Here is a 27,867-nt window from a genome sequence, read left to right as displayed (position 1 = left end):
AAAAAAAAAAAAAAAAAAAAAAAAAAAAAAAAAAAAAAAAAAGATTTCAATTTTTCTAATTATAGTCTTTCTGATTCTAAGCCCAGCCGATGACTTCCTCATTATGGTTTACTTTCTCATGTAGCTCCGTCTATAGGAGAAAAATATGTTAATCATAAAAACTGGTAGTCTTTGGGAGAATAATTTGCAATATAATTTTACAAGTTTTATTTTAATCGATCAATGTAACCAGACCTCCTGGAAAGAGCCCTCTACTGTATAGACAGTAACTGTAGAGTATTTCAGTTCCTCTCTAATTTACAATTACATATTTTAAACTAATAGAAGGTATCCTGTTTTTATTTCTCGGTTTCATGAGCTTTTGCTAATTGGATTCTGCCCCAGAAAAACTGACTCTCTCTGCAAGTGTGCTGAATCAGGTTTTAGAGCCTGTCAGTCAGAAACAAACCTCAAAGTGGTTGTTGATTCAAGATGGTAATGAAAGTTACCTCATGATATACCATGAGAGAGAGCCACTGGAAGTATCCCAGAGTCACTGTTAGCTATACATAAGCATGAAATTTCTACACAAACATGTAATATACCCAGATATAAATATTCTTGATCAATTTACAAATCTACAGAGTACTCATATATGTTTTCAAAAATTGTGAGAGTCTATTGACTTTACTTATATAAAATAATATGTAGAAGGGTATTAACAACTAAAACTTATGAAGATAACAAAAGAATTAATTGGCAATGATTGCATCTGCCCTCAATAAATAGAACGCTGTGTAATTTATGGCATATATACTTATACAAAGGAACTAGTAAGACTACAGTGTCCATTTTAACAAGTTTCTGGTTCCACCTATCTTAGGAAAATGCAATAATTGGTCTCTAGCCAATCCCACAGATTCGGAAGTAAACTGAACATCTTTGGAGAGTCTCAAAAGATTCATTTTGAAGCTTGTAAAGTCTGAGTAGAGTAAGTAGTTCTCTTGGGTGGGACCAATTAATTTTATCATTTTATTATGTGTATTGCTCCATACTTGCTTGGAATGCAAGCTCCTATAGGGCATTTACATCTTGTGTTTTGTTTAAACCTCAACACTAGGAAGAGTTCTGGTATTATAAGGGGCTTAAAAATATTTTATAAATGAATAAATGAACTTAGATGTCCAAAAGGGAGAGGGGGAGTGGCCAGCAGTAAAATAAATTATGTTCACCCTTATGTAATGTAATACATTATATAATAAAATACACTACATAATAAAATATACAATGTCATAAAATACATTCTGGCATTTAAAAACATGTATAATAATTTGGGCTGGGCATGGTGGCTCACACCTCTAATTCCAGCACTTTGGGTGGCCGAGGTGGGTGGATCACCTGAGGTCAGGAGTTTGTGACAAGCCTGGCCAACATGGTGAAACCATGTCTTTACTAAAAATACAAAAATTAGCCAGTCTTGGTGGTGCACACCTGTAATCCCAGCTACTCAGGAGGCTGAGGCCAGAGAATCACTTGAACCAAGGAGGCGGAGGTTGCAGGGAGCTGAGATCACGCCACTGCACTCCAGCCTGGGCAACAGAGCGAGACTCTGTCTGAAAAAATAATAACAATAGTAATTTTAATGACTTGAGAAATATTCATGATCTACTCAATGGGAAAAGTAAATTACAAGAAATTGAGATATGAGTATGGAAATACACTAGAAAGAACTCAGCAGAATATTAGCAGTAGTCATCCTAGATCATGTGACTGAACATGATTTCTATTATCTTCCTCTAATTTTTATATAATATCTATAGTGAACACCTATTAGTGTTACAACCAAAAACTTCAAACACTTGCGCACACACACAGAGACACAACACACGCAGTTACACAATAAATGCTACATTAAAAATGATTATCTAATAGTGATGTATATAAAATGGAATTATTTTGTGTTATTGGTGTATCAGGAATAGAATTTCTATTTAATCAGTTCCAATTGTTCTGTATCTGTAAGTCTTATGTCTCATATGTTGCCTAACACCTCCCCTACAGTGTGATTACTTGTGTGTGCATCTGTTCCACTGTATAATGGGGCATTCTTATTACAGAAGTAATCTGTGTTTCATCTTTCTGCTTTCCATTGTGTCTAGATCAATGTTTGAATCTAATAAGAGTTTACTAAATGTATTTTAATGATTGACTAAATGCATGAGGAGCTATATTTCAGGGGCATGACTTTAAGGTAAATCCAAATGTTAATAACAAGCCTAGTTTTAATAAAACTGCACTGGCAGATTCTCTGCTTGCAAGTAAATGAAATTTAGAATTCATAAAATGTTTAGATGGTCCTAAATCTTTAGCAGGTTTTTGCAAGTGATGATGAAATTTACCTGACACACAACAAAGGACTATTAAACTGGAAAAGATCACGAAGGTTATCTATCAATCTCCTAATTTTTAGGGGAGAACTAGAATTCCAAAGAGATTATTTAGCTTGCTGCAGGTCACTTATATCGTATTCTTCCTGACTCTTAGTTCACCACTTCATCTACTACAACACACTGTTTCTGCACCTTCCTTCTTAATATGACTCAGTGACCTGGTACTGAGAAAATGTGTGAGTAGTTTAACGCTCCAGGCTGTTGTTTAAGAAAAAGCAAACCATCTCCATGTAGGGTTAAAAAGCAAAATATTAGTGCTTTTGAGAAAAGCTGTAAGAAGCAGCAGCAGTTAAGGAAAAATGTCTAGTGTACTTTAAAAGAACTACAAATAAAGAATTATGTTATTTTTATCTTAAACCAATACATTGTATTGATGCTACTTATAAAATAAGACTTTTAAATTTATAAAGCCAAAACATTTTATTTCTTTGCTATCCTCCATACCAGCGCTATTTTTCTATTATTAATGTTCTACATCACTAACTGTGGTGTTATATACAGCAGGTCCTTGAATAATGTTATTTCATTTAGTATCATTTAGTTACAGTGTTGGTAAAGAAAAAATCAATTCCCATCCAGGGCCAATCTGTTAGGAGTTTGCACATTCTCCACATGTCTATGTGGGTTTTCTCCTGGTACTCTGGTTTCTTCCTACATCCCAAAGATGTGCATATCAGGCTAATTTTCCTGTCTATATTGTGATGGAATAGCATACCATCCAGGGTTGGTTCTTGCCTTGTGCTGTGAACTGCCAGGATAGGCTCTGGCCCCAAGCAATCCTAAACTCGAATAACTGGGTAAATGATTATCTTACTTGCTTTTATTAATCTTTCTTAAATGTATATAGAGCTCACATTTATTTCAGCGTTTAAAATTAAAGTGCTTTGGTTCCTATTTAGAAGTTGGGTGATATTTTGGGGAACAGAAATATGTCATAGGAAATCAGCCCTGGTTTAGATTATTTTGCCCATGATAAAATTGGTTTTGTTATATGTCATTTTGTTTATACTTGCAGTTTCCAAGAACCTACCAAAAACATTAACTGAGAACTTACTTTAATTACCTGTCACTGTGAGATTAAGAAAACCACAAGAAAGCATGATTAAGTCGTTTTGACCTCCATAATTAAGAAAAATAGGAATATGATAAATTTCCAAGTTTTTGGAATATTATCTTAAAATGTAAGAAAATAGATATTATGTTTGAGAAATGAATATTATGTTATTCTTTGTTTAATCCTTTGATAGTTTCCCACAGCAATCAATGACACCCAGTAGAAAAGAGCTCAGCTAGTTCTCAGATGTTAATTCCTAAATACTGTTTCTAGTATTCAGGATAAACAGAAAGTTTCTTCACTTGAAAAAAAAATAAATCAAATCTGGCTCCTGTCCACTTTTCTGATCCGTTTTTCCAATAACTTCTTATATGCACCTTTCATTCTATCCGTACAGAATAATTCATAGTACCTTGAACAGAACTTTTTACTATCTCACTCTGTGTCTTAAAGTGTTACCACCTCAAGCTAGAATGCCCTCCTGCAAATCTGAGCTCATACACCATCTTTTTAAAGATGACATCCCCAATCATCCAACTTGATTTCTAATGTTTCTCTGTGTTCTTATAGAACTCAGGTATAACCCATAATTACTTATTAATTACAAAGAGAAAAATCATTCTTTTAAATGGAGAAATCTGACAGTTTCTACTGTAACCAAGTGATCAGACTTAACATCACCAAAGATAAGCTGATATTATGTACCTCCTATTGTGATTCAATACAAAATAAAGTAGGGTGACATCAACAAAATGATGAAAAGCCCCAGATCCTCCTTCCTCCCATAGAGTCATCAACTCAACAATAATACATGAACTAATCCCCTTTGTGAAAAATCCAGAAACAAATTAAGACATTTCAGGACCTCAGACAAGCACAAAACAAACTGCATAGAGGCCAGTAAAAAAATTCCTAACACTCACTTGCCATAGTCTCTTCCACTGACTTAGCAGAGAGCAACTGGAAGAAAACTCCCAGACTTGGCTGGTACATTTTTGCACATTCAACATTTAGGCTTTTGGCAGGAGAGAGAGGGGCAGAAGGGTGTGGGGTGGGGGGTTGTCTGAGAGACTAGGTTTTATCTTATCTGTCTCAGAGTACTGACAGGATCCAACAATATTCTAGAAGTCAGGAACTGCTGACAACAAAAGAGAGCTGGACAGCTTATAGCAGCTCCAGAGAACACCAGAAGGAGGAATAAATTATAAGGTCTTGGAAGAAAGTCAACCAGTAAATCCCTCTAATTGAGATTTTACACACACAAATCTAGAGCAGATGTATCCACAGACCAGATGCGAGAGGACCTCAGAATCTCTAACATGGCTGATTGGTGAAGGTTTGTTCCTGTACAAAGCCATTTCTTTACAGAGTGAGAGAGGTAGCTATTTTTTGAAATGCACAGACCCCAACAAAAGGTAATGAGACACATAAAGAAAAAGGAAAATACAGTCCAATCCAAGGAATAAAATAAGTCTCCAGAAACCAAATTAATGAAATGGAGAGATATAAATTACCTGACAGAGAATTCAAAATAATCATCATAAAGATGTTCAACAAACTCAGGAGAAAAATGGACAAAGTGAGAATTTCAACAAAGAAACAGAAAATATTAAAAATGGAATCAAATAGAAATCTCAGAGCTGAAGAATAAAATAACTGAAGTGAAAAATTCACTACAAAGTTTAAATAGCAAACATGATCAAGCAGAAGAAAGGATCAGAAAACTCAAAGACAGGTCATTTGAAATTACCCAGAGAGCAAAATAATACAAAACAAAATAAAATAGTGGAGACAGTCTAAGGGACTTATGAAATCAAGTTTACAAATATTTGTATTATGGGAGTCTCACAAAGAGAAGAAAGAAAGATGCAGAAAGTTTATTTGAAGAAATAATGGCCAAAACTTCCCAACTATGGAAAAGGAAGTAGAGATCCAAATTCACGAAGGCCAACAAACTCCCACTAAGAAGAACCCAAAGATAACCACACCAAAAAACATTATAATAAAAATGTCAAAATTCAAAGGATGTAGAAAGCAGAAAAAGAAAAGTGATTCATCACATACAGGAGAGCCTGCATAACACTATTAGCAGGTATCTGGTAGAAACCTTTCAGGACAAAATGAAGTAGGGAGATATATTCAAAGTGCTGAAGGGAAAAAATTCCTAACCAAGAATACCATAGTCTGCAAAATTGTCCTTCAATAATGAACGAAAAGCTTCTGCACAACAGCAAATTGATATATATATTTGTTGCCATTAGTCATAGAAAATAACAAAATCACATCCTTTGCAGTAACATGGATGGAGCTAGAGGCCATTATCCTTAGCAAACCACTACAGGAACAGAAAATCAAATACCATATGTTCTCACTTGTAAGTGGGAACTAAATGATGAGAACACATGGACACAAAGAGGGGAACAACAAGACACTGAGGCTGACCACAGGGTGGAGGATGGGAGGAGGGTGAGGAGCAGAAAAAATAACTATTGGATACCAGTCTTGGTACCTGGGTGATGAAATAATATGTACATCTAACCGCTATGACATGAGATTACCTATATAAAAAAGCTACACATGCAACCCTGAATCTAAAATAAAAAGTTAGAAGAAATAAAGACCTAGATAAGCAAATGCTGAGGAAGTTTATAACCACTATATTGTCTTTGCAAGAAATGCTAAAAGGAGTCTTTCAAATTGAAATGAAAACACCATAGGCAGCAGCAGAAATGCATATGAAACCATCAAGCTGACTGGTAAAGGTAAATATATAGAAAAATAGATAATACTATAATATTGTAATGTTTTAATTCTGATACTCAAAACGCAAAAGTATAAAAAAATCACTATAACTATAAAAATATGTTAATGAATACACATTATAAAAAGATATATTTTGTGACAATAAAAAGGATAAGAGAGGTGAAAGAGTAAAGTTTTTATATGCAATTGAAGTTAAAGTTATCAGCTTAAAATTTCAGCTTATATTTGTTATGTTTTATGTAAACTCCATAGTACTACAAAAAAAAAAAAAACTTGTTAAAAACACACCAAATAAGTGAGAAAGAAATCAAAGCCTATCACTACAAAAATCAATAAAACACAGAAGAAGACAGCAAAAGACGAAAAGATGGACAAAAAAAAAGCTACAAGACAAAACAATTTGAAAAATGGTAATAGTAAGTGCTTCCCTATCAGTAGCTACCTTAAATGTAAATAAACTCCTCAATCAAAATGATACAGTAGATGAATGGATAACAAAAACAAGATCCAGCTATATGCTGTCTATATTAGACCACCTTTAGATTTAAAGGCATGCACAAGCTGAAAGTATGAAAAATTTATTCCATCCAAATGATAACCGAGAGAGAGCAAAAGTAGCCATATTCATATCAGACAAAATGAACTTTAAGTCCAAAACTGTCACAAAAAAACAAAGAAGGACATTATCTAATGATTAAAAAGTTAATTAGCCACAATTATAAATATAAATGCATGCAAATTCAGAGCACCCAAATATGTGAAATAATCATTGAGATAACTGAAGGGAGAAATAGACAGTAACACAATAATAGTAGAAGATAACATCCTACTTTCAACAATAGAACGCTGAGACCAAAAATCAATTAAAAAACAATACGTGAACAACATTATAGACCAAATTGACCTGTCAGACCTATATGGAACATTTTACACATCAGCAGAATGCACATTCCTCTCAAACTCACACAAAATACATTCTTGGATAGATTACAGGTTGGATCACAAAATAAGTCTCTTTTCAGAATATTGATATCATACTAAGTATTAATTCCTATCATAGGGAATGAAACTAAGAATCAATAGCAGAAGGAAAAATAGAAAATTCGCAAATATGTGGAAATTAAATGAAACACTCTTTAATAACAATTTAGGTACAAGAAAAAAATCAAGAGTAATTTAAAAATACCTTGATATAAATAAAAACAAAGCACCTACCAAAACTTATGGAATGCAGCAAAAACAGTACTATGAAGGAAGTTTATAATGATGAATATCTACATTTTTAAAAACAGAAAGAATTCAAATAAACAACTTAATTCTACCTCAAGGAAATTCAGGAAACTAGAAAAAAAGAACAAACTGAACTCAAACTTAGTAGAAAGGAAATAATAAACATTAGAACAAAAATAAATTAAATAGAGAATATAATAATAAGAGAAAAAATCAATGAAATTGGTTTTTTGAAATGATTAACAACATTGGTAAACCTTTAGTTACTAAGAAAAAAGAAAGAAGACTCAAATAAATAAAGTCAGAAATGAAAGAGGAGACATTATAACTGATCACAAATAAAGATGATCATAATAGTGTATAATGTACAATTATACACTGATAAATTGGAATAACCTGGAAAAATGCATAAATTTCTAAACACATACAAACCCCCAAGACTTAATCTTGAAGAAATAGAAAATCTGAGCAGACCTGTAAGTAGTAAGGAGATTGAGTCACTAACCAAAAGGCTTCCAACAAAGAAACTTCCAGGAACAGATTTCTTTACTGGTAAATTATATCAAACATGTACAGAATTAATGCCAATCCTTCTCAAACTCTCCAAAAAACGGAATAGAAGGGAACACTTCCAAACTCAGTCTATGAGGTCAGCACAAGCCTGATACCAAAACCAGAAAAATACACTATGAGAAGAGAAACTACAGGACAATATTCCTGAAGAACATAGATAGATACAAAAATGCTTGACAAAATAGTAGCAAGCTAAATTCAACAACATCTTAAAAGGTTATACACCATGACTAAGTGGCATTGATTCTTAGGATGCAAAGATGGTTCCACATACAAAAATCGGTTAATGTAATATACCAAAATAACATAATTAGGGATAAAATTTTATGATTATCCCAGTAGATACAGAAAAATTGTTTGACAAAAAGTAATACATTTTCATGATAAAAACTTGCAACGAGCTGGGAATAAAAGGAAATTACCTCAACATAATGAAGGCCATGTATGAAAAACCCAACATGTAACATCATTCCTCATGGTAAAAACCTGAAAACATGCCTGAGGAACAAGGCAAGGATGCCTACTCTCATCATTTTTATTCAACATTTTACTGGAAATACTTGCCATAGCAATTAGGCAAGGAAAAAAATAAAAGACAGTTCCAGGATACCAAATGAGCATACAAAAATGAGTTATGTTTTACTAACTACAAACTATCCAAAAAGAAAATTAAGGAAACAATCCCATTTATAATATCATAAAAAAGAATAAAATACTTAGAAATAAACTGTCCCAAACAGTAAGCAACTTATAGACTGAGTGCAAAATATTTCCAAAAGAAATTAAAGAAGATAAAAATAAATTGAAAGATACTCCACGTTCATGGATTAGAAGGTTAATATTATAAAATGTCCAATCTGTAATCTACAGATTCAATGAAAATCCTATCAAAATCCCAGGGGCATTTTTTAACAATACTAAAATTCACATGAAACCACAAAGTGCCCCAAAAAGCCAAAACAATTTTGAGACAGGAGAACAAAGCTGGAGGCATCACACTTCTGATTTGAAAATATATTACAAATATATAGTAATTAAAGCAATATGGTACTGGTACAAAGATAGACACATAGACCAATGGAACAGAATAGGGAGCCCAGAAATAAATCTATGCATATGTTGTCAACTGACCTTTTACAAGGGCATCAAGAATACACAATGAGGAAAACATTGTCTCTTTCACAAATGGGGTTGAGAAAACTCAATAATATTCACATATAAAAAATTAAAATGGACCCTTATACCATACACAAAAATCAATTTAAAAAGGATTAAAGACTTTAAGATCTGACACTGTAAAACATTCCAATAAAAACATAAAGGAAGAACTTCATTACATTAGTCTTGGCAATGATTCTTGAATATGACACCAAAAGCACATGCCACAAAAGCAAAAATAGACAAGTGGTGGGATTACATCAAATTAAAAAGCTTCTGCACAGCAAAAAATATATATAACCAACTGAGAGAAAATGCAACCTATGGAATGAGATAAAACACTCGCAAATTGTATGTCTAATAAGGATATAATATAAAAGGAACTGCTACAGCTCTATAGCAAAAAGCAAATAATACAATGAGAAAATGAGCAAAGAACTTGAATAGTCATTTCTCCAAAGATGACATGACTGACAGACTTATGAAAAGAAATTATAGGCCAATGGTCCTGATGAATATAGATGCAAAAAAAAAGGCACTAAATTGATGTATATACTATTTTTTAAATATATATATTTTTTTTTTTAAAAAAAAAAAAAACAAGTGCTAGTGAGGAAGTGGAGAAATTGGAACTCTTGGACACAGTTGGTAGGAATGTAAAATGGTTCAGCTGCTATGGAAAGCTATGGAGGTTCCTCAAAAAATTAAAAATAGAACTACCATATCATTCAACAATTCTATGTCTGGGTATACATCCAAAAGAAAACTGAAATTGGGATCTTAAAGAGATATGTGCACTCTCATGTTCGCTGCAGCATTCACATAGCCAAGATGGGGAAACAATATAAATGCCCATCAACAGGCAAATGGGTAAAAAACATGTGATATATTCATACAATGAAATGTTGTTCAGCCTTAAAAAGAGCAGGGAAATCCTGCTATGTGTCACAACATGGATCAACATTGAGGAGATTATGCTAAGTGAAATAAGCCCGTCACAGAAGAACAAATACCACTTAACATGAGATATCTAAAACAGTCAAACTCATACAAGCAGATAGTAGAGTGATGGTTGCCAGGAGCTTGGGGAGGGGTCAATAGATATAAATTTACAGCTATGCAAGATGAATACACTCTAGAGATCCACTGTACAACATGCACCTATAATTAATGATACTGTGCTGTGTATTTAAAAATTTAAGAGGGTAAATTTCATGTGTTTTACCACAATTTTTGAAAGAAAGAAATAACTTTTAAAATATCTTTTTGTATTCTTAATCTAATGAAGAAATAATCAGACAGATATATTCTATAAAACAAATAGCCTGGACTTTTGTAAAAAGGACAATATCGCGTTTTTAAAAAATAGGAAGAAGGGATTATTCTAGTTTAAAAGAAACTAAAAGGCATACTAATATATCATTTTATAAGCCTATGATTTCACTGGATATAGAATTTTTTAAAATATACATCTATAAAAGTCACTTTTAAGTTATTTTTTAGCCACAAAGTAAAGTGGCTTAAAAAACATTAATCATTTTATGATCTCTCATGGTTTCTGTATGTCAGAAATCAGAAAGATCTCAACTAGGCCGGGTGCAGTGGCTCATGCCTGTAATCCTAGCACTTTGGGAGGCCGAGGCAGGCAGACCACCTGAGGTCAGGGGTTCAAAACCAGCCTGGCCAACATGGCAAAACACCATCTTTATAAAAAAAAAAAAATACGAAAATCAGCTGGGTGCCTGTAATCCCAGCTACTCGGGAGGCTGAGGTGGGAGAATCCCTTGAGCCTGGGAGGCAGAGGTTGCAGTGAGCCAAGATCATGCCACTACACTCCTGCCTGGGTGACAGAGCAAGACTCCATCTCAGAAAAAAAAAAAAAAAGAGCTGAACTGGGGATGATCCTGGCTCCAGATTTCTCATGAAGTTGCAGTCAAATGGTGACTAGAGCTGGAAAACTAGGTAGTGGTAACTAGAGCATCTGTGAGCTGGTGGGCATCTCTTCATGTAGTTCCACGGCTTTTCCATGTGATCTTTACCCAGGGGCTTATCTAGGTCTCTTCCCAGAGCAATCAAACAGCTTTAGGGCTCCATCAAGTGTTGCAGCAAGGCAGAAGCAGAATTGCCTTGGATTCAGAAATCACAGCATCACTTTTGTTATCACAAAAGCCTGACCATATTCAAATGGAGAAGAAATGAATTCTCTCTCTTTATAGGGGACTGACAACATTCTGGAAGAAAGAGAAATTGTGGCAGTCATTTCTGGAAAATTGAATTTACCACAGACAACAATGAGGCAATTGGGGAAATTTAAACCTGGACTATATAAGAGATGATACTAAATTTATAACCAGTTTTCTTAGCTGTGATGATGATATTTGGTTACATAGAAAATGTACCTATTCTCACATGATACATACTGAAAGATTTAATGGCAGGGTCTTGATATCTGCAACTTATTTTCAAATGATTCAGCAAAATAAAAAATACAGAGAAAGAAAAAGTAAGCAAGTGTAGTGAAATCTAAGTAATCAGAGAATAAAGGTTATACAAATGTTCACTCTACGAATTATTTGTCTTTTCTATAGATTTAAAATATTTTTCTCAATTAATTGAGGAGAAAGTAAAACATAAGTCAGATAGCATTATTTTTCTGCTCACCACCATCCAATCTTCTCTCTTGGAGTAGAAGGCAGGCGTCTTACCAAGGCCTACAAGATCCTATGTAATTCCCAAAGCTTACCTCTCTGATTTCATCTCCAGGCAAAGGAAACAGCAGTACAAAATCCCCAGGAGTGTGCTTGGGGTATTTTAGAAACAGCAAGTTGTCTACAATTTCCAACTTTTAATTGATGTTTCAAATATCTTATACTTAAATCTTTGTGTACACTTCTTAGAGAGTTCCTATTTTGACCTCATCTCCCTGCCCACTCACTTCTTTCTTTGTAGTGGAAACGTCAGCCCTAAAAGAACTCAGTCAAAGCCAAATCATTTCTCACTGCTCCCAAAAAGGCCTACAAATTTGGCTCAGGAGAGGGAAACTTGGCCAGCAAGGAAATTTTTTTAAAAGGTCCCAGTTACACTCAAATTGGGAGTTTCACTAAATTGGTATCCCCTTAGGATGCTTAATGTTCAGCTTCAATCTTACCTTCAGGGCATATGATGTTATATCATATTTGAGATTTAGATTGCTGAGGCATTCCCTATCATAACTCAGTAGATTTTTAAGAGTTTACTTTGCAGAGTTTAATCCACAGTTTTTTTGGGGTCTGTTTTTGTTTTTGTTTTTTTGCCTGGTTGCTTAGGCTAATGCTGCTTCGTCCTCTGAATAAACTCACTTGCCTGTGGTCCTAGAGTGTGGGGCCACCTGTTGCAGATGTTAGTGATTTCCTACTTTGGGTGGAGGCCCTCACAGAAGCTTTATTTGCATAGGAGTATATTTGCTCCTCACATTTTGGTCTTGGATGTCCGTGGAATTGTTGGTCTTTATGAAGGTCATATGATTACTGCTTTCAAGGGAGGTATTAGTAACACAGATAATTGAATAATTGGGTGCTCTGAGTTCCAAAAGGAGTGGGTTTGCCACATCTTTTCTTCCAAACTAGCAAACCCAGGGTTAAGTAGGGCTTGTTGGTAAATGTAGCCTGTCAGGAGCTCACGGCCAGATAGGGGCCAATAAGCAGTGTGGGTCTCCTGGGATGACAAAAGAGGGACATGCGCACTGCTGTTCTCTTGCTGATTCTACTCTTCTATGTCCTCTTCTGTAAAAATATTAATAACGCTATAATAATAGAGTTCTTTCTTATGAGAAATTGATTATTTAGTAGACATTAGAAATTAAGTTTTCAAAAATATTATCAGGCCATCTCAGTGCTCACTGCAGTTGCCATTAGTAAACATAGTCAAGGTGGGATTCTCTATCCATAGTAAAACAAAGGGCTGAGGCATTCATTTGGCATAAATAGGACAAATGCCAGGGAGGCTTGCCCAGGTATCCTTTGTAGTAAAATTGTGATTCTGAGATTGTTTTCCAACTTGGCAACAGCCTTAAACATCTTGATATCTTTTAATGTTATGATTCCACTTCTAGGGATCTCTCCTAAGGAAACAGTGCTAAATACAGAAAAAGGGCTCCTTGTAATGGGGACAGAAAATGGAAACAACATGAATGTCCAATGCAGGGAAAATGTTTAAATAAATCATACCTACTTAGATTACTGTACAGACTTAAAAATTTATGCTTATGAATAATTAGGTAATAACAGGTACAAAAGATGTATAAAAAGGATACAAAATTATACATAAATGGCAATTTTTTACAAAATTATTAAAATAATGAAAAGAAATGGATCTTTGAATGTTGAGGATTGGGTATATTTTTCTTTCTTCTCTTCTGTATTTTTAAATTTTTCTTTAATGATTTTATGTCACTTTTTCTAACAAGGATAAAGCACTGATTAAAAGTGCTAAGACGAGCTCTTAGCAAAGAATTCCCATCTAATTATGTGCTAACATTTATATGAATCATTTTAAGATAATATATTAAGGGTTTCATTAAAATAATACTTTCTGAGTATATAAGGAATCTTTTTCTTCACATTTCAAAACATTAACTCCTTCTAAAAGTCCACACTAATAATATGTCAACTATCTGTGATCCTACTTCTCCCTGTAACAACTGTATGGATTTCAGACAAGAACAAGGGAATAAATAAGAAAGGTCCCTTGAGAAGTGAGAGAAGACAAAAGGAACTTACTTTGTGCCAGGCAATGTGCTACATGCTTTCATAAAAACCTTATTTAATTCTCACAACAACTTCTATGAGGAGATGTATATATATATATATATATATATATATATATATATATGTGTGTGTGTGTGTGTGTGTGTGTGTGTGTGTATGTATGTACATATATGTATATATATGTATGTATTTATATACACACACACATATATATGTTATTTTACCCTAGCAGCAATTCTGTTAGATGAGGAAACTGAAAATTCTGATAGATGAAGAAACTGAATTTCAAAGGTTATACAATTTGATCAAAAGAAAACAACTAAGAGACAAATCCATGTTCTTTCCACTGTCATTGTGCTTTGTTGATAGAATATCCCTGGTCCACACTCATTGCCTTAGCTAACCCCATTTTTAAACAGAATTTGGCCACACTTCTTAGTCTGGTTTCTTATCCTAAAGGATGTAGTCTACACAAACATTAGAACATCACAGAAAGAAGAGAAAGAATGCTAGAGCAGTAGCAATGGGGAATGAAAGCTAACAAAAGAGTAAACCACACAAACAGAAAACAAAAACAAAATACAACCCTGTTAAAAAGCAAACCAGGAACTCAAAAAGCATAGCTATATAGCAGTATGGAACTATTTTATGACAAAATATACAACCCTATATCATGCTGAAGTAATCGTTATATTCAGTACTTTATTTTCCATATACTCCATAGGTACACACTGTATACAGTACGTATATGTATTAGGAATGTAATATATAAAAATTATTTTATACAATGGGTATCACTGCTCTTTCCTTTAAGTGTTCTGGATTGATGAGGTTTTGTTCATCAGTTTCTCTTGCTTTGCTCTTGTAATACATACAAATCCAGTAGAAGAATTACAAGCACAAGCTGATTCTTAAACTGAGAAACCAATATCCAGAGTCAGAACTTGCTTTTTGTTTATCTACCTAACTAAAAGCTGAAGAATAGATGAAGCAGTGATTCGGTTATTGACATGCTTTGAAACATTTTGCTAGAACAACTTAAAACTGGAATTGAAGCATCAACTGAAGATTTCTGTGCTACTGTGGTTTAAATTGAATGCTGCGCTTTGTATAAACATAATTTTTGTGGTTTAACTTTAGGCTGTTCTCTGCGGTCTTCCCATATAATGGGAATGCGTCAGAAGCACAGCTTCGTTTCCTGTGTAGGCTGGAAACTGTTAACTGCAAAGTTTGGAGACAGTCTCAGAGAGCTCACTGCCATATGTTAAACTAAACTTGATATGAAAAATCATATCAGTTTCCAGTTTCCCAGAACATTAAAAAGAAAAAAAAAAAGGAGCTCAAGCTTTATAAATATAAAAAGCATCTGTCTGCACAGGAAATTCTACTCTGTTATTTTGCAAATGATCGCTACTTATATTTACAAGAGAAATCAGATCTGATGAACTATATAGGAAATAACACATTATTTTGTTCATAATTTTGAAATATATATTTATAATTCTGTACAGCTGGCTGGACTGTGAACTAACTATCATTGTACAGAGATCTCAACAGTGCTGCCCAGCATGATCTTAAAGCATTTATGTTTCCAAGTGAAAGGTGATGGAATATTTTGACAGCATGCTGCTAACTTAAACATTTTTATTTCATGTAATTTTTGTTTCTAAGTGCTCCCATCCACCATTTCCAAGACAAGAAGACTCATGAGCATTCACAAGATAGTTGGCACTGTTTCATTCTAATTTTTACTTCTCCTTGACTTTTTGAGCCTCAAAAGAATTCTCCCTGTAGTTGCTCACCCAGGTACAAGTGTCCTTGAGTTAATCTTTGGTAGCTCTTTTTAGAATCCGACTGTGACTAAAGTCGGATTCTGTGACTGCCTTCTTGCCTGCCTCTCCACTGTCACCTATAATTTTGTCATTTCTTTTGCTCTGAACCAGCTTGCTCTGCTAAAAGCCATCCCTTCCTTTCATATTTTATAAACCTCATAAGATTAACAGCCAAAATCCGTGACCAGAACTCTGATCACATACCGTCTACAGAGGACTTCACGCAACCTTGATGATACCCCATATTTTACCATCAGCTGTCTCTCAGACTTGACTATAAACCCTCTGGTGTACCTCATCAATTCAATGCTCCACTGTTTATCCTTGATTTCATTGTTTTCTTGCCTCACAGGTGTACCTAGAGACTTTTTCCAACAGAATCTTTCTGCCTTTTTCACTTACTAGCCTATCCATACCAGTATTCCCAAGCAAACTCCCTTTAACCGTAAAACCATTACTTTTTTCTTCCGATTTCTTCTTTCCTCTTTCCCACCTTTGTCTTGCCTAGTTTTTACTTATCTCATTTTTCTAGTAACTTAAGGCTCCTCTTACCCTCAGTTCCTTTTATTGCCATTCTTTTCTCCAAAATCAGATTAATATCATATATTAATAATAATTAGTCATCTGTCACTAGGTAGTGCCCACATTTATTAACTTCTCTGGCTTAAAAGTCACTGTCTCTATGTTCTTTTCTTTCCTAGACAAAACTTTGAAGAGTATCTTTTCTCCCCCTACATTATTATAAAAGGATTAAAATGACTCTTCTAGGTAAAAATTACACCCATATTCTCCTATCTCGCACACCGGGAGGCACATGCCATGAGCCCTCCTTGATAGGGGTGAAGCTAAACCATATCCTTGTCACAACTGATAATAACCTCAGTTGTGTGATTTGCCTCCGCCTGTTCCTGTGGGCATGCAGACACAACAAACTTCTCTCTCAGCCTGGACCTGTGCTGGAAAAGAGCTTGACACCCATTCAAACAGGCATTTCCACTGTGAATTAGAAACATTCCGAAGAAGAGACTTCAAATAAATGTGTGTTCTCAGTGTGGAATGGTTCTTCCATGTTTACAATTGTTTGTGTGTCTTTTTCTCTGTGCCAATTTCAGGTGACTGGAGACTGCTTAGTTGGTCTGTGCTATCCTCACTCCACTTTGGCCAACATATTGTACATTCTTACCTCCGAAGTGACAAAAAATGTAAATCTGTATCATTATGCTTTATTAGCTTTAGTAAAAAGTTTCCCATGTTAAGGTTAAAATTTTGGGCAATTATTTGTACTCCTCTAATATTTATTTAGATTAAAATAATTACATAATTATTTTAGTTACCTTTCTTGAAGTTTTTAGAAAAACCTGCAAGCAAACATTCACCTATGTAACAAACCTGTACATCTTGCACATGTACCCCAGAACTTAAAATTTCAAAAACCCTGCAAGCAAACCTATCCCCTACGTATTTTGTCATACTTCATCCATACATTTAACATTACAAATTCTTTTAACTGTTTCTTCTTAAATTACTTTGCACTATGCCTTTATATCATTATCTGCAGATTGAAAGTTGCATATTATTATGGCCAAAGGTCATTTATTATCTAACCTTTCATCTTGGTGTTGATGATGGTCAGTTCATTAAATTGTTCTTCTCATCCTGGAAGAATTAAGCCCTTATGCCCTTATGAACCCATTGCATGTGATGAGTTCATTTCTCTAGCTTTGTACCATTGTTGTGAGAATTATGAAAACAGGCATTTGATTTTCTCCATAGTAATATAGAGAGATAATAATATAGAGAATGTAGAATGTTCTCAAGAACTGGTTAAGAAAGGCTACCTTAAGAAATATTTATTAAACTTCTAATGTGAGACACCCACTACATTAATAGATAAAACAAAAAAGCTTTGTAAGCCATAACCCCTTCTCTTAAAGAATTTACATTTCACTTTATGAGATACGAAATAAACATCTGAAAAATAATGAAATTTGAGATTGACCATCTCACCATCAACTTGAAATTTGAAAGAAAATGAAAATTATGTGGACTTCATCAATAATAAAGGTCTTCAGGGAGAAGGTAGATTTAAGTTCAAATCTTAATTTGGATTTAAATTAAAATTGAAAATAGACAATGAATTATCTCTGAATTGTGAGGAAATGAGGAGGCATTCAGGACAAGGAAGAGCAAAGCCGTAAGACAGTAACAAGCAAATCAGATGACAGAACCAAAAGTCACAAGAAAATCATTTAAATAATCCAAATATCAAATTTATTAACTATTTAAAAAATAGGGAAAATGTCAGTCTCATAGGGCTGTGGCAAAGATCAAGTTTGTGATGACAATGTACATGAAGGTACTGGGAAATAAGAGACATTAAGGGCTCCTGGTAAATAGGATAGGATTCTTAGGATAAAGACAGATTAGGAAGGATTTTGCCATTTGCCTTTTTCTCATCAAAATGGCATGCAGATTATATCAGCACCCTCTATGCTGTAAAGCATAAATTTATTCTAGAATATTAATCACCAAATCAAATGCAAAAGCATCCTTCTACTGAGTTTTTTCTTGTCTTTGATGAAATCATTGGGTTCACTGCTTTTATCAGTTTTCATTTGAGTAATATTTAAAATGCTTTTTTAATCTCAGTTTGAGGGCCCTCAATCAATGTCAGCCTCTTTTAATTTGGTTTAAGATTATAGGAAAACATCATGACTCTAGGAAAACATCATGACTCTACAATTATTATTATTATTATTTTTTTTTTTTTTTTTGACGGAGTTTCGCTCTTGTTACCCAGGCTGGAGTGCAATGGCGCGATCTCACCGCAACCTCCGCCTCCTGGGTTCAGGCAATTCTCCTGCCTCAGCCTCCTGAGTAGCTGGGATTACAGGCACGCGCCACCATGCCCAGCTGATTTTTTGTATTTTTAGTAGAGACGGGGTTTCACCATGTTGACCAGGATGGTCTCGATCTCTTGACCTCGTGATCCACCCGCCTCGGCCTCCCAAAGTGCTGGGATTACAGGCGTGAGCCACCGCGCCCGGCCGTTACCGCAATTATTATGGACAGTAGAGCTAGACATATTTTGACAACAAAAGGAAATGAATGGAGTTTGCTTTCTGAGTTATCATTTAAGTTCTGGGTTTCAGATCATGATAAATATTTCAGATTAAAGGTAATCCTGGATCACAATTATAAAGTATATCAAGGCTGCAACACAAGTGCTGCTGGGATTTTTTTTTTTTTTTTTTTGAGACGGAGTTTCAGTCATGTTACCCAGGCTGGAGTGCAATGGCGCGATCTCGGCTCACCGCAACCTCCGCCTCCTGGGTTCAGGCAATTCTCCTGCCTCAGCCTCCTGAGTAGCTGGGATTACAGGCACGCACCACCATGCCCAGCTAAGTTTTTGTATTTTTAGTAGAGACGGGGTTTCACCATGTTGACCAGGATGGTCTCGATCTCTTGACCTCGTGATCCACCCGCCTCGGCCTCCCAAAGTACTGGGATTACAGGCTTGAGCCCGGCCGCTGCTGGGATTTTTTAAAGGGAAGCATTCTTATGAGAGTCTTGAAGTTCTCAATGAAAAATGGAAGATTTGAATGAGTTTTCCTGGATGATCATGATTCGGTTAGATGAAGGAGTTAAGAAGGCAACTATCTGCAGAAAGAATAATCCTGGAGTGTTTAGAAAATCCAGGAGGGGCTTTACTGAAATGGAAATCTAATATTGGAGAACAATGAGAAATAAAGTTGGATAGTTACAGTTAATATGAATGAGTAACTAATTCAGTCACCACACACACCCTACTAATTTCTTAAACATATTCTGTGGGTTTCAAGGATCCACGGGAAAAAAAAAGCATAAGTCCCTTTAAAAATTGTATTATATATATGACATCCATATAACAAGGCTGAAATTAGAATCTGGATGTGTTGTTTTTTTTTTTAATTGTGGTAACATATACATAATGTAAAATTTATATCCTAATCATTTTTAAGTACATAACTCAGTAGTGTTAAGTACATTCACATTGTTGTGACACAGATCTCCAAAACATTTTCATCTTGCAAGTCTGCAACTCTATATCCATTAAGCAATAATTCCCTATTCCTCCTGCTCCAAATCATTAGCAACTACCATTCTGTTTTATATCTCTATAAATTTGACCATTCTAGTACCTCATTTAAATGAAACCAAACAGTATTTTTCTTTTTGTGACTGGCTTATTTCACTTAGCATAATGTCCTCAAGGTTCGTTGATATTACAGCATGTGTCAGAATTTCCTTCCTTTTTAAGATTGAGTAATATTCCATTGTGTATATATATCACATTTGTTGTAGCCATTCATCCATTGATGGACACTTGCATTGCTTCTGCCTTGTGGCCATTGTGTATAAAAGCTGCAGTGAACATGGGTGTACAAACATCTCTTCAAGACCGTTTTTAGTTGTTTTAGGTATATACCCAGAAGCAAAATTGCTGGATCATATAATTCTATCTTCAGTTTTTTAAAGAATCATTATACTGTTTTCCATAGCAGCTGCACCATTATACATTCCCACCAGCAGTGCACAGGGATTCCAACTTTTCCACAACCTTGCCAACATGTTTTCTGTCGTTTTAATAGTAGCTATCCTAATAAGGTTGAGATTATTTTAGTATTGTCAAGTATTGTGATTTATTCTGCTTGCAAGCTAAAAGTTGGCCAGCTGCAATTCATGGATGCTGGAAGAAGGCATGAGGTTAAATATAAGGGATAGCAATAGCAATACCCAGAATATCAGATATATTACATAAGAGGAACTCCAATGGTAGAGAACCCAAATATCACATAATACGTAATAAACCTGTCTGATTTTGCCCTAGAAAGAGTCATGATTCTTATTCTGGTGGGCAATAGACAAATCTGACCTTTGCTCTGGGGGGAGACACTATTCCTGTCTTTCAAGGCTGCTTACTTTACGAATACCCTTGAAAAGATAGTCCAGGGGGAAGAAAGGCAGTCAGTATCTTTGCTTATAAGATTTACATAAATAGAACCATTGAGAGCCCGCCATAATGAATATCTTCACATGTTTTTAATATTATTAGTACTACATAAGAAAATATTTATTCCTATAAATCAGATATGATAGTAATCTATAATTTGAGGTTTGCAAAAAATAGTTTTAATTAAATTACATTGTAATCCAAGCCCTCATTCTGCCATAATGACTGGAAATCTAACTTCAGTCATCTGACCAATGGTGAGAATTTGGAAGTGGTAAGGGAGGGAAGGTGGAGGTCCACTCCCAATTAAACTTTTTTAAAAACTAGAAAAATTTTGATGCCCGGGAATGAAGTAATATCCTGTAGTCTTAAATCTATTATTGTGGTCAATATATATGTATCCTAGGCTTAAATGAGCAAGACTAATAAAACCCAATAAGAAACAACCTCACTCTTTTTCCTGTGCCCATCCCTGTAAGCCAATCTATAGAACTAGTTATTCCCTTTTCACCGGAAAAAAATCTAAAGTAAGCCTCAACATTTTTTGGTTATTCTCAGATACTAAAAAGTTCTCCGGTCACTTTAGCTATGAATAAGTCTCAATTTAGTAAGTAATATATCCAATATTATATAATAATCAAAGTACTAAATGTAATTCAAGGTTAAAACTTCTAACCCCTGCCCTCATTCTACAGCTCTACTTGACTGCAAGGAAGGCTTTTCAATGGGAAAACAAGGGTGATAGACTGTCTCTATTTCCTACCTTACTCCTCCAGTTAACACCGATTCTTAACACATCTGGGTTCAAAATAGAAGGGGAGTGCAGGAGGAAGAGAGATAAGAGCCAAAGAAAGTTACAGGTTTGTTTTTGTTTGGTGGTTTCTGTTTCTTTTTCAACCTTTGTTTTAGATCCAGGGGATACATATGCAAGTTTGTTAACTGGGTTTATTTCCTGATTCTGAGGTTTGGGTTTCAAATGATCCATCAACCAGGTAATGAGAACAAAGCCAACAGTTGCTGGTTTTTCAGCTCTTGCCTCCCTCCCTTCCTCTCCTCTCTAGCAGTCCCCAGTGTCTATTATTGCCATCTTTATGACCATGAATATCCAAAGCTTAGCTTCCACTTTTAAGCGAGAACATGTGGCATTTGGTTTTCTGCTCCTGCATTAATTCGCTTAGGATAATAGCCTTCAGCTACATCTATGTATCTGTGTTGCTGCAAAGGATATAATTTCATTACTTTTCATGGCTGTGTCATATTCTGTGGTTTACCTTTTTGAGTGGTACAAGGAAGAACACAGATGGAGCTAGGAGAAAATTCAGTAGCCTGTTCAAAATAGCCAGCTAAATGCCAGAAAGTAATATTTTGGAGACAAATGTGGTTAGATAGGTGGCTTTTCAATTTAGCTTTGGTTTAATCTTGAGTCTTCTCAGAGCCCAGATAAAAGCCTAAGAGGAAAGCGCCACAGGATTGGGTCATGTAGTACATCTACTGTGTACCTAGTTGTACAGACATTTTCTAGAGGCTGGCGGGTGACTGAATATCAACTAGTCCATTTCTCGACCAGCTTACCCTTTCACAGGCATCTTATTTTTCAGTGATAAACACTCTAATATCTCTTAAGTGCCCTCATCTAAGCACACGGGAAAAAGAGGGAAGAAACCAAATATTTCTGAGTTCTAAAAGCCAGAGTTTGTGTCCCCTGCAGTAATAACCATTTACCATAACTACTGTCAGTTACCTTTAAAACTATAGCTCTTGCCAGTGACTCATCAGGCAAAATGTCACCTCATAACACAAACTAATCCTTGATAACCAAAAAGCCAAATAAATCAGGTATCTCAATGTAAAGGAGAGCAGAGCCTCAGACTTGTGGGGGACTCTACTCACAACTCTCAGGGCTCCATGAGGAAGACAGAGCACTCCAAAAATAAATCAGTGGCACCTCTCCTGTGTTCCTCGAAGGGTATCAGGGTCACCAGAAGTCTCTTTTAGGTCTCTTCATGAGGCCACCAGAACTCTATTACCTCTTAGTAATTTCCCGTCTACTGATCACCAAATGGAGGTAGGGGCTTGAAGAGGAACATAACTAGAATGCAAGGAAACTGGATGGAAGATCAACAATGGTAAAAAGGAAGGAGGAGTAGCAGGAAATGGAAAGAATAGGTCTGAGAGGAGCCAGTTCGAGGAGATCTTGTTTCCCTAAAAGGCCAATGAAGTTCTACATTATCTTCAGCAAAAATCATGCCGACAAGAAAGGAAGCAGACAGAAGGGCTGAACATATAGTTGACATGGGTTTGAGAAGCTTCCATTGACTGAGAACTTCCCATGGGAGAAGCAGGATCCAATAGAGAGACCAGAGAGGCCTCGAAGGAATTATAACCTGAATATCAACTTCCAATTAAGCTCACTTCTGATCATAAAGCTGTTTTAAAAATCTTTTCAAATATTATCAGATTTCAGCTGGGAAAATGGCAAATATTCTTGGCTCTATTTTCTCCCTTAAACCAGTAATATTGGACTAGTCTTATTTACCAGAGATTTACATAAGTTACATGAAAGTGAAAAGCATTTGAATTACTACATTTTTTAGCAGTTTTAGGTATATTTAATTAATATAAGTGTCCATTTATCTAAGCCAATTGAAACTCATTTAAGGGATTTAACAAATAAAACAAACCAAAATTGTAAACCAAAGGTATACCTAATAATTGACCCAAGACCAAAACTAATAATGTCATTTATGGTTTAACCAAGGACTCACAAATCATCTCTGCAGAGGTGCAAAAATACAGCCCTCTCAAGATCCAGAGCCACTTCCCAAAGACAGCCAAAAGAGAAAAAGATTTAGACAATACTTTGAGAGCTGGCAATAATAGGTACACTAGCTACATATGGGGTCCAACCTACATTTTTGTCTGGCCATATTTTGGGGGCCGGGCCATTTTTCAGTTGGTTCAGCATGGAAGCAGGCTCAATAAAATGCATACCCCTGACAGGCAGGAAGCCAAGCCAAGTACTCAGGACACGAATCGAAACAAACAGGAAAACAAAAGCTGTTCATGGGAGGGAAACAATTAGTAAGAAATAGGCAACCCAGGACCAAACTTCACAATTCAAACATTTTTCCTATAGTGACTCAAATCAATAATACCATGGAATGCTCATTTCCAGAGATTAAGAAAGCAAAGTCCTTCATCGCCACAGGTAGTAATGACAATATTAATATAAATGGTATCTCCTGTCTCCCACAAAAAATGTGAGATGCCTCCAGCCACAAACACAGTAATCTGTGACAACAGGCAAACAACATGGGGATGGGAGTTTTCCTTTATTAACCAAGCAATGAGGACAAGGACTTCTTATAAGACAAACTCCCCTGAGAATTGAAATGACTGAAGAAAACCTTTGGGTTCCAGACTATCTAACTGGCTGCCTGACACAAGCCAACACTTGCTCTTCCCCAAAATGGGGAATAATAAATCCCATTAATACTGCATTGAAATTTTTGCTCAAAAAAGAAAACCAAACTTTACTTTTAGTGTATTATCAATGCGAACGTGAATTGTAATGGAACTTTATACATAAATCTATGAAATTTGTCATCGTTTGACCACGCAAGATTCCCATACACCTTTCATGTTTTACATTTTTCCCCAACTCTGTTTATCTAATTTTATTTATTTTTTACTCCTTCAGTTTGAAACCTTTAAATAACTTCAAACTAGGCAAAATTTTTTTAAAACACACATTTTATGTCTTTATTACTTTCTTCATCAAAAGCACATCTTGCTTTTGTTTATACACTCTGTATACAGAATTGTTTTATATCTAGTAGTAATATAACTATATATATTAATTATAATTTAACTATTAGAACTCTAATTTCTAGTAAAAACTCTGAAAGTAATTTTGAACTGTTTTATATTGGTATTTATAAATAAAAACCATTTTATAATTTTTCAGAAAGATGGTTCTTCAAGTTATTGCTTTTTAACAGATCTAAATATATTTAGCTTTTCTGTACAATATAAAAATAACATGTCAAGGTATATAGAATTAAACTCATGTTTCATAAGTAATACTTCAGTTTTTAACTTACGAATGATTCAGATATTTTATGACTATGTATTACTTAATTTAGCATAGCATGACTTTCAGATTTGAAATAATTGAAATAAATTATGAAACTATGACACAGGTACCCTCCCTAATGTCTTCCCCAGTCATCTTGGGTCCCAAGTAGCCATGCGGCGCCCAGGAGGACTATGAAGGTTACGGCCTGAGTCCTGAATTTGCATACCGGGTATAGAGGTCAGGACAGAAGACAGAGCTGTGAAGACTACCTGGAGAAGCTAACCACTCTCGAAATAACCAGGAGGCAAAACTGGGGCAGGGAAGAAAGGGCCATATTGGGTTTCACTTTGCTGCATGGCTACTGGTCTAGGCACTGAGAACATTCCTCCAGACCTTACCATGGCCACCCATCCAGACAGCTGAACCCAGAGGCTGTAAACCACAACATAAGCTCACGGTCAAATCAAGCATCAAATTATATTCAACTAAATTTTGAAGTCATTCCTATTTTACCAACAATTTTAAAACAAATTTATGAAATATTATCACATATGCATAATACATATAGACCTACAAACACACAGACTGAATCAGATTTCATAGCTTTCTTAAATGATTCTCATTTGCCAGCTTTTAAAGAGTTTTTCTTTTCCCCATTCAGCCTATCTATCTTCCAATTACCTATTGTCACCCTAAGGAATTGTTAACTAGGCAACAAATTTGCATTTCTAAAGGGAAACTGTTAGGTAAAACAACAAAACTTCTATTTCAAAAGCACAGAGCTAACACTTTAGACCTAAATACAGTACCATTTGCTCAAACCAAAGGGAAAGTGGTGTAGGTAAAAGTTAAGTTAGATAAGACGGCCAGAAAAGTACCTTAAACAAATGTATGACTTGTGTAAATTTAAAGCAATGGTAGGAGTTTCTAATGTAATTAGGCAGACATCTTACAAATGGAGATTTCCTGTATAGGTATTAATTTCTTTTACAAAAGGGTTTCAGGAAAATCAGTTAAATTCCAGAAAGGTGTATGCCAGTTAGATAGATGGTGATCTTTTAAACTTAGCTGTTGTTTCTTAGTTAAAATTACTGAGTTCAGGGTGGAGTCCATTAAGGAATAGGACAAAGAAAGCATTCTCTGTGCCTGTACTCAGCATGGATAGGTCTGAAAAAGAGGCAAACTTACTTTTCCCAAGGGCCTACTTAATTGTTGTGGGTATATAGTAGGTGTATATGGGATACATCAGATGTATTAATACAGGAATGCAATGTGTAATAATTACATAATGGAAAATGGCAGATGTGTCCCCTCAAGCATTTGTGTTAAAAACAATCCATTTATGCTCTTTTAGTGATTTTAAAATGTACAATTAAAATACTGACTATAGTTAACCTGTTGTACTATCAAATGTTAGGTCTTAGTCATTAATTCTAAACATTTTTTGTACACATTAACCATATCCACCACTCTGCAGAGCCCCCAATACTCTGCCCAGGCTCTGGTAACCATCCTTCTACTCTTTATCTCCATGGGTTCAATTGCTTTGAGTTTTGGATCCCGCAACTAAGAGAGAATATATGATGTTTGTCATTCTGTGCCTGGCTTATTTCACAGTAAATAATGACCTCCAGTTCTATCCATGTTATTAAAAATGACTTAATCTTTTTTATGGCTGAATAGTACACCATTGCTTTTAAATCCCACATTGTCTTTATCCATTCATCTGTCAATGGACACTTAAGTTGCCTACAAATCTTGGCTACTGTGAACAGTGCTGCCACACACAGCAGTCCAGATGTAACCATGGGGAGGGAGCAGAGGCGTCCAGAAGATGCTTCCAGTTTCCCCAATCAGGTGTTTTCCTGATATGCCCAGGCCCTTGACCTTTCTTGCCCCAGGAATGGGAAAGGGGCCCTGGAGGTGCAGTGAGATTACCATTTGAATAAATATCAATTATATCCAGGGCTATCACTATAACTGTGGGACACCCCAGGGCTTGCAGTTGCAAGGAATAACCAGGGATGTGGGCATCTCTGTGTTCAATTTCAGATGGGTGCTACTCTTACCGAAGCAAAATTGCCCTTAAAGTGTATCCCGGATAACTGGGACCAATTTGACACACAATCTTTGAAGAAGTGGCTCATTTTTCTCTGCCAAACAGCATGGTCACCATACCCTCTGTTGAGTGCAGAAGCTTCCCTGTAAGGGAAGTGCAAATTATAACAGCATTCTACAATTAGGCCTGTAAGAGTGAAGGTAAATGGATTGAGGTCCCCTATGTGCAAGTTTTCTTTTCTCTAAGGGATGATCCTCAGCTATGTAAGGCTTGTAACCTATGCCCTACTGGCCCCTCCTCAGGACTACCCCCACATTTAGGACTCCCTGTGGCTCCTCCCTCCACTAATGCTGACCAGGTCTCCTCAGCTCCTATAACTCAAAGGGAGTCAGGGAAGGCCAAAATAGCCAAGGCACCTCAAGCTACAAGAATGCCCCAACTGCCCCTACAGGCAGTTGGAGGAGAATTTGGTCCAACCAAGGTACATACCCCCATTTCACTTTCTGACTTAAAGCAAATCAAGGTGGACTTAGGAAAATTTTCAGATGACCTGAACAAGTACATAGATGTTCTGCAGGGCCCGGGTCAGTCCTTCAAATTAGATTGGAAAGATATCATGTTATTGCTCAGTCAAACCCTAACCAACAATGAGAGAGGCTGCCCTAACAGCAGCTCAAGAGTTTGGGGACACCTGGTACCTTAGTCTAGTACATGCACAAATGATGCCAGAGGAAAAGGCTAGATTCCCTACAGGCAGACAAGCAGTCTCTAGCATGGACCCTTGCTGGGATCTTAACTCAGAACAGGGGGACTGCAGTCACAGACACCTATTGACCTGCATACTTGAGGGATTAAGGCGAACTAAGAAATGCCCATGAACTATACAATGTTATCCACCATAACTCAGGGAAAGGAAGAAAACCCAACAGTCTTCCTTTCCTTGAGCTATTATA

At 35.6% G+C, this 27,867-nt stretch overlaps 1 protein-coding gene and 1 long non-coding RNA gene across 5 annotated transcripts in view; one reads left to right on the top strand and one right to left on the bottom strand.

Annotated features, from left to right (window-relative positions):
- Positions 1-27,867, top strand: part of NDST3 (N-deacetylase and N-sulfotransferase 3) — a 200,517-nt gene that overhangs the window by 102,044 nt on the left and 70,606 nt on the right. The window lies entirely within an intron of this gene.
- Positions 1-27,867, bottom strand: part of LOC116560903 — a 328,510-nt gene that overhangs the window by 294,160 nt on the left and 6,483 nt on the right. The gene's annotated exons all lie outside the window — the stretch shown is intronic.

Source organism: Sapajus apella, unplaced genomic scaffold, assembly GCF_009761245.1.
Source record: "Sapajus apella isolate SASKATOON/1434 unplaced genomic scaffold, GSC_monkey_1.0 scaffold27, whole genome shotgun sequence".
NCBI lineage: Eukaryota > Metazoa > Chordata > Mammalia > Primates > Cebidae > Sapajus > Sapajus apella.
The sequence above is the reverse complement of the archived record's forward strand: the minus strand, read 5'-3'. Positions and strand labels throughout refer to the sequence as shown.